The following is an 8,964-nucleotide window of genomic DNA, read 5'->3' on the forward strand; positions in this document are numbered from 1 at the left end:
TACAATTTTAATACCGTTATATATTTTTTCTATTCGTTTCCTGTTTCTTATTTTAACTGTTCTTTTGTAGGACAATTTTTTTTCTTGCTTTAGAAATAAAAACAATATCAATAAAATAAAACACAGACAAACAAACAAACAAAACTATACACTTTTAGTCTGCCATTGTGTCTGTTCCGTTTTATCCTTCTGTGGTGTCATTTTTTAACCCCTATAAATATATGTCTGTGATTATTGCTTCCCTTGTTCACAAAATCTTGTTAAAGGTGTAGAATTAAATAGTCAAACAAAACAGACTCTATATTTTCTCTACAGTGAACCTACTTCACTATTTATAGGAAGAAATACATTCGGTTACATTGGTATGACAAAACCTACTGCTATAGATTAGTTGAAACCCAATACAAAATAAAAAATATATATATAATTTTTAGGATAGAAGAATTTTGAAAAGTGTCTTTAGACAGCCACTTATTTTATAACTTGCTTGTGACATTACTTGTTTTGAATTCATTTTGTTTTCATTTGTAATTTATTGAAAATGGGTTGTTTTAGCATTGTTATGTATGATGAACAAAAATACATATTTAAACATTTTAAGCATGTTTCCTCTGCACTACCCTTCATTAAAAGTACAATAAAACGTTTGCCAATTTGTACAATTATAAGTCCACAGTCACCTGCCCCAGATTCAGGCTACTTTTTAAAAAGCTTAGCAATAATATTTTGACCACTAAAAGCAGACCTAAAACACATTTAATGTTATTAATTGGACAGCTGTCAGTATGTGGGTGGTTTAATGACTGATATAAACCATTTTGACATAGGTTAAACTATGAGAGGTGAGTCATAGCATCTCTATAATTAAAGCAGAACGGTCACAGCCTGCAGTGGTCAGAACCTACCAAAAGTGGCGTCAGAAATGGAAATTACTCGAGAGGAATGAAAGATGCTATCTGTTCAAATGTGCTTCTGTTTTAAATGTGTTATTTCAAACAATTTATTGACATGGTACTACTCCCTGATAGCAGAGGACAGCTAGACAATAGGGAACTGAGTTGAGCCACAAAAATAGTTAAATGACTTGAAAAACAATGACATGAACTTGAATTGTTGGCTTGTGCCAAAATTTAAATGTGCCAAATTTCACATTACTTGAGCATCTGTTGCGTGATGGGAGCACCAATTTCAACCCAAAAGATCAGCCTGATCAATTACTGTCAGAGGGATGTTATAGAAATTTTTTGGACAAACAGGTCACTGAGAAAGCAAAGAACAATTTCAGCCAGCATGACCTTTAGGTCTTAGAGGAATTCTTCCCATTACCCTCAGGCTAACATTGCACTCCAGCCAAGGGAGAAACTAATTGCTATTCCAAGTCTTTCATTCCCTCAAGTCTGCTGCTGAATATGTATATAGAAATACTAATCTCAAACAGTTGTTTATTTTAGAGGCTCTGCTAAGTTTCTTTTTTTTTATTGCTTCTCTTTAATTTTCCATTACCCACAAGGTAGGTTTTTGATATGAGGATGCATAGACCTAACAACTGGAAAGCTGATTGGGACTAATCTAGATTTCAATCTGAATAACATCACAACCTTTGCCAAACCGAAGCCAGTTTGGTGGCAAAGGTAGACCTCTTCAGCATTCAGCAGGTGATTCATTGATATGTCCAGGACTGGGTTCATAAACCAACCACCCAGCTCTTCTTCTATTTAATTTAACCTGAGTTAGTGGAAGGTTTATTAGAGTAAAGTAATTTGCTATGACTCTCGGAGGAGCCTCTGAGGATGCATGACAGAAGGTTGTGCTTAGCTGCTGAAGCTTAAAGCGGCGATGTATTCAGAGGAACATAAGGTGTTGGTCTGATGGGGGCCGTTAACAAACACTCCAAAGCCAAAAATTACCTATGGAATTTGACTAGTTTTATTATACTATTATAAAGGAGCAATTAATGACAAAAACAGCCATAACCATGCAAAAGAAATTAAAAGTGGCTACTGCTATGCATAAATAAAGAAATATATACATCAGCTGTTTGTCACAACTTTTCCTGTCTTCCCATAATTGTATCATTTATTATGTTTCTTGCAGTGCTACTTCCTTACCTGTTTCTTTCCTCAAAAACTTGTAGTATCAAATCTTGTACTTGTTTATTGCCCTTATGTGGAGGATCTAAGCACAACAGGCAGCAAGGCCCAGTTTTATTGAAAAGTCAACGATGACTGTGCCAACAATTAAATAACTCTAATTTATAGCAACATTCTGCTGCTTCATTTTAAGCTCTTTATTAATTGTAGATGAAAACACATGTTGCATACTCTTCGGCAGAAGATCTCAATGATTATTTAAAGTGACAAACACCTGCATCTATCTCTTCCATTCATCATTGCATTTGTAAGACATTTTACCCCTCAGCTCCTGCTGCCTTTCTCCTCTTTCGTGTTGCTTTGCCACAGACATCTATTCATTCAAAAGTTCTTGGTCCTCTAAAAATAAATGTCTATTTACCACGGCACCAGACTCTCTGTTTCTCAGACTGCCTTGCCTTCTGCGTCTGAATGCTGACACCACAGTATGACAGTCCTCCCTGTTTAAGCTGCCTGCTAAGCCTCCATGCTAGGTCTGCCGCACCATGCCAGAGTGAGTCACATCATTAAAGATGCTGAAGCTATCGACCTTGCCTGCAGTTTGCTGCCCAGTGGTCCAGGCAGTTCATTCACCTGACATGTCACAACAGTGTGGGTGTGGCTCAATCATATTTTGCCACATCTTTCCTCCTGCTCTACTTTCTTTTCTTTTTTCTTTCTTTTTTTGGAGGTGTTCACTTGCCTAGCTGGCATTATTATTATCTTTAGAATCATGTGTGGAGTGAAGGAAGTCCTGGGTTTTGTACTGCAGTGAGCATGACGTCAGGCAAGCACAGAAAGCTGGAGGGAGAGGGAGAAATGTCAAGGCAGGAATTAAAAGACAGATGGAGGCTGAAGAAAAAAAAGCGGGATAGTAGATTTGTGGTGGAAGAGAAAAGAATTAAAATATCAGAATATACGAATTCTAAAATATAAGACGTTGAGATAGAAATTAGGATTAATTAAAATCATTGGTGCAGTGTAGGAATGATTGTAGCAGAAGGAATTGCTATGTAAATCAATAGGGGAGGTGTACAAGTGGAAATGGAAAGAAAATAACATAAAATAAAAAAAATTAGATTTTTCGAAATAATTTAGACGACATCTCCCACACCTCCCCCCAAGAAATATCTGCCTTTGAAAAGGGTTTAGTCATAAGAGCAGAATACAGGGAAAAAAGAACATGGGCATTGTCTGGTCTGTTCTGTTGATCAAAGAAACTTTGTTTCTGTAGCCAGATGAATCAGCAAGTTGCATCAGATAAAAAAAGAAAGAGAGACATCAAGGACCACTTGTTCACATCTGTGCAATTTGCTGCAGTCTTGCAGTTACTTTTGAGGACAGAAGATAGCAGTGTTGCGTTGCTCCACGGCACAAACAAGTACTGAAGACAAAAAGGAACTAAATTTGACTAGATTAGAGAAAATGAACCTGCTTATGTAAACATCTCTACTATCTTTAAAGATGTATTCGATTGTTGCAACAGAGGTGCCACTCTCCATGCTTTTCATGTACGTTCTAGCATTTTAATTTGCATATTGCAGCTTGAGTTTACTTGACACCATGGAAGCACATTAATTAATCTGCACATTCCTGCTGTCGTGTTGGCGTTTCAGGGCTGCCTCTGAGCACAGTGCACAAGTTTATGTAACTTGCATGATGTGGCCTCTGCCTTTGACATGTTTTAGTTCATCTATGCAAATAAGCTCCGGCTGGGTCAAGCAAGGCTTAGATCAGAAGTCTCTCACACAGCTGTTTTCTCCCGGTCTCAGGGGACTTCTGTTGGGACGAGGGAGATTGCAGTGGAAGGGTAAGGGGCTTCTGTGGCTGCACATCGAAATGGCAAGTGATTTCTCTCGAGTGCAGTAATGGAAGTGGTATTTATGGTTTTTTAGGTCTTTAATGCTTGTGAAGCGAAGCTTAACCTCTAAGACAATTTTAGAAGGATCACTCCCCAAACTCAAATATCGATAAATAGGTAAATTCTGATTTCTTTCTTTTTTTTCTTCCAATTTATTGCTATTTCATTGTATGCTAAATAGTATACAGTACTTAGGTTTCTCGGCTATTACTCTGAAAAATCATAAAACAAACAAAAAAACACATGCAAATAAAGCAAACACATTTGATTTAATTAGAAAGCGAGTACATGTATTTCATTAACGCAATAAAAAATGAAACTCTTATGCAATATAGGTTTGAACATATAAGTATCAAGAAAACAGCACAACGCTGGTTTAAGTCTAACCTGTCCAACAGATTCAAGTTTCTTCATGTGAATGAAAAATCCTCTTCATTCTCTAGGGTTATTTGTGGAGTACCACATGGCCAATTCTTTTTACTATATATAAACTTAAAATCTTCAAACAGCATTGGATACATCCACCCATCCATTTTCTAACACCCTTGTCCCTAGTGGGGTTGGGAGGGATGCTGGTGCCTCTCTCCAGCAAGACATTTCGGGCGAGAGGTGGGGTGCACCCTGGACAGGTCGCCAGTCTGTAGCAGGGCAACACAGAGACAAACAGGACAAACAACCATGCACAACCATTCACACACACCTACGGAGAATTTAGAGAGACCATTTAACCTGACAGTCACGTTTTCGGACCGTGGGAGGCGAGTACTCGGAGAGAACCCACGCATGGACATGCAAACCGCATTGGTTACATTTCTGATATTATTACAGGCATGTCTTGAAGACATAAAAAGTTTGGATAAAGATGTTCTGCTTTTAAATTCTGACAGGGCAGAAGTTATCGTCTTTGGACCAGAACTTCTGAAAAAGTCAATTGCTTTATCTGGATAATGTTGCAGTGGCTTCCTTTGATAAAGTTCAGAACCTCAGTGTAATTTTTGACTAGGACATCTTATTTACCCCCCACCCCCATTAAACAGGTTTCTAGGATTTATTTCTTTCGTCTTTGGAATATTGTTAAAATTTGAAACGTCCTGTCAAAGTAATGCTGAAAAACTAGTCCATGAGGTAACGCTTCCAACAACTAAACTTTGTCCTTTTCCTGCTATTAACTTTTTACTTTTTACTAATATAGAAAATACATGATGCACAAACAAAAGGTAAACAATCCACCACACAAATATATACAACTGACATATTGTATTGTCACAATCCTGAAAGAGAGACGTCAGAACAATCATATTAGGGCTAAGGAGAAAACAAACTGGACTGTTGCTCAAGGATCAAAAGTCTTATCTTCAGATGAGCAGACATCTTGCATTTCATCCTCTGGCGACTTCATGAAGAGTGGAAAGACCAAGTTGCTCAAATTCTAGTGTCAAATTCTAAGAGTCAGCAAGATTTTTGGAGCCTTATCATCTGTTGGTTCACTGCGTTTTTAAAAAAATTCAAAGTCAGCTCAGACCGAGCTGCTCAGCCATCTATAACAAATTTTAGAGCACTTAATGCTTGCCTCAGGCAGGCTTTGCAGGGATGTTGATTTCTTCAGCAGAACTTGGCACCTGCCCGTTCTATTGAAAGCACGAACACTTTGTTTAACAACCCCACTATCAGTGTTCTAGTTTGGCCGGCAGACTAACCTGACTTAAACCCCAAATAGTATGGAATATCATCAAGATGGATTGAGGTATCGTTGAGAGTTCACAAAGCTCTCTGAATTGTGAGGAGTCTCAGACAATGTTGAGAATCCTGTTCCTGCAGCTGCACTAAGACAAACATCGGACAGAGGGTCCGGAAACTTCTATGACCTTTTGTCTTCCCCTCTTTGTCCCCTATAAAGGATACCTAGGGGGAAAACAACATCAGTGTTAAGGGCCTTAAATAATAATCCCACAGTTTTAACACTTTTGGTCAAACCATATTTATCATCTTTGGGGTTTTGAGAAAGTAGGACAGAGAGTTTTTCCTACAAATATGCAGAGACATTAACATACCCTGGGAGTCGATTTGACATGATGACGAGGAGGTGAGTCCGACGACAGATGCAGCGGTTGAAGGGGACAGCGAATGCCAGAAGGTAGAAGCAGGAATCTGACTCTCCCTTTCTTTTTATGTGAGATATAAAATACTGAGCAAGTAAGAATGGATTATTAATCATAAAGCTGCAGCACAAGTTTTGGATGCTAACCTGAAAGTACCATATAAAAGACTGACATTATTGCAGAGCACCAATAAAGTCGGCACATTTCTGCTGATATGACACAACATAGCTCAGCGGAAAGGGTGAGCTTCACCGAAGGCATCGTCATTCCTGTAACACAGTAATGCTTCTCTTTACATCTGTAATTTAATTATGTTTAGTACAGTGCTTGCAAAAAATGAGGACACTTAGTCTAACAACTATAAACACAAAGTACATTATACTGATGTTCATATTTTATAGTGACTGTACGATGGATATTTACATACACTGGCTAAAATATTGTTAATTATTAGCTTTTACGGGTTTATTTTCATGCTGGAATGATTACACAATCAGCATCAACTTCTCTGATTGATGAGAATAAAAATAAGTCATTGATTTGCTCTGATTTACTTAAAATTATACATTCAGAATAATAACACATAGCTACAGGCATCAAGAAGTGTCTGGCATAAATTTGGCTGGATTTAACCCCTTCTTCTTATCAAAAATTGGGGAGATTGTTTATTAAATTCTTTGGGTAGCACAGATTACATTATTCTCTTACATTTCAGCAGGGTGGAGGTTCAGCTTTCTTTGATCTCAGAAAGCTTTATTCATTCAAATACAAAGACGCAAAATGTCAGCCTCCCCTGAAATAAAAAAAAAAAGTTCAGCTTTTCAAGAACCACCATAACATAAGCCTATCACAAACTGGAAAATACTGAAATATCAATGTTGCTATCTAAAGTGAAGCAAATCTATTATCAATATGGACCGAGATGGGGCTGACCAAAAAAGAAACACCTGCTCCAACACTGATGTCTACAGCTTGGACACAGATTTCCAGCTGCGCATTGTTGTGGAAAACAATAATTTACAAGCACTGTTAGATGAAATCACTCAATCAGGTTTATTGATTTATTCATATATGGTGCACAATACAGAGAGATTCTAAGACAATCTATAATAAAGCAGTTCTGAATGAAAAGCTCTACCAGGCAGAGTCAACACAGGTTTTATACCAAAGATAAGGGATCCAAAATATGGGAGAGACAGTCTGGTTCCCATGCAGCTGCAGGAAGATAACTTCCAATCTTGTGTGTGTAACCCAAACAGGTTCTTTTGGTGAGAGTTCACGAGCATTTAGTTATACTTAATTGCAACATAATCAGCAGATGTAAACTTATGATAATTTTTCCACCACAGCACATAGATGAGTCAAATACCTTCTGTAATTCTACTGTTTCCCACTGCTGTAGAAGTTTAATAAAGTTATTCCCACATGTTGAGAAATTGAATGATGAAGAAAGTATCTCTCCTTTTGTTGACCGTATTCTGGAGGCTGAAGCAATGATAGTTAATATTCAAATAATAAGGAGTAAAAATCATCAAAGAGCAAAAAGAGAAAAAGGTGATGGGGGAGCTAAAAGAAAATAATATTACAAAAATAACTTGCTTTGAGGGTTAAAATCTCTGGTTTTAGATGCAGTGTAATTTCCAGCAACAGTAGTAGTTTGACATCAGCTACTGTGAGCTAGCTGGATTTATACTGTGTGATGATGATGATGAAAAATATGTTGTTCTGTGTCGCCCTCATTAATGATTAAACACCAACGGTTAAGAAAATTTTTTTAAATAATTAAACAGATTAAAAAATAGGATCACCACACTACATCTCATTGCTGTAGGCAATTCATTTCCAAAGTTATACGAAAGACCACAGTTTTTCAGTGTTGCATAACTGATACTTTATGGAATATTTAAATAAACATGGAAATGTGTCAATTTCAACTAAAACTTTTGGCAGAGAATCTATTGCAATTTTTTTTTCATCTCAGTATGAAATAAATACATTTCATACTGAGCACAAAGATAGTTATACTACTCTAAAAATGTATCTATTCCGAATATTTATGGTTGCTACACAAGAGAAACAGGCAAAGGGTAAGAATGTGCCAGGATAAAGCTGTATGTTATCATATTTAACACTTTAAGCTAAAATCCTTTCTCTAAGGAATTTTCTCATTGTTAAGATGACATGAATAGCTGACATCCTCAGTGGATAACAACGCACTGTATTGTACAGCTTGTTTGCAGAAACAGATGAACCGAGTCCCTTTGTAAATGGAATGAAAAACTGGAAGGATGTCAGTAAAACCCTGGAGGTTCATGAAAGAAGCAACATGCACAGGATGTGAACCAAAGCTGTTCTTCTCGTGTATTTAGGGAATTATGCAGATATCAGGATAACCCTGCTAGTAGCTGTTATTATGAATATTGTTAGTGAGTCTATTCAGTAGAGATTGCAGGGCAGTTTTCTCTCCCTCTCTGTCCCCAAAAATAATATGGCATTGTTATCCTCCGACCAGAACTGTGAACGTCTCCTCATTGATTGTGTGCTTTATATTGTTGTGATGCTGAAGCAATTCTGGGACTTGACTCCTTCTCTGTCATATTGCTGCTGTCTGGCAGGCAGAAGGGCAACCATAATTTGACGTGATAGGCACAGATCAAAGGATGATGCAACAATGCAAATCCTCCCCACCTCTTGTCACCCTGCGTACGTGCACTGCATGACCTTGGTATAATTCTCACTGACCTATTAATCTGCAGAAGGTTTGTGTACATGAATGTGTTTGCATGTGCAGATTAAGTTATGGCCGATAGAGATGTTCAAAGAGCAACAAATGTATGTGGTGGCTTTTTTGTATTTTATTTATTCCTATTTTCTA

The sequence above is a fragment of the Xiphophorus hellerii genome, chromosome 16 (assembly GCF_003331165.1).
Source record: "Xiphophorus hellerii strain 12219 chromosome 16, Xiphophorus_hellerii-4.1, whole genome shotgun sequence".
NCBI lineage: Eukaryota > Metazoa > Chordata > Actinopteri > Cyprinodontiformes > Poeciliidae > Xiphophorus > Xiphophorus hellerii.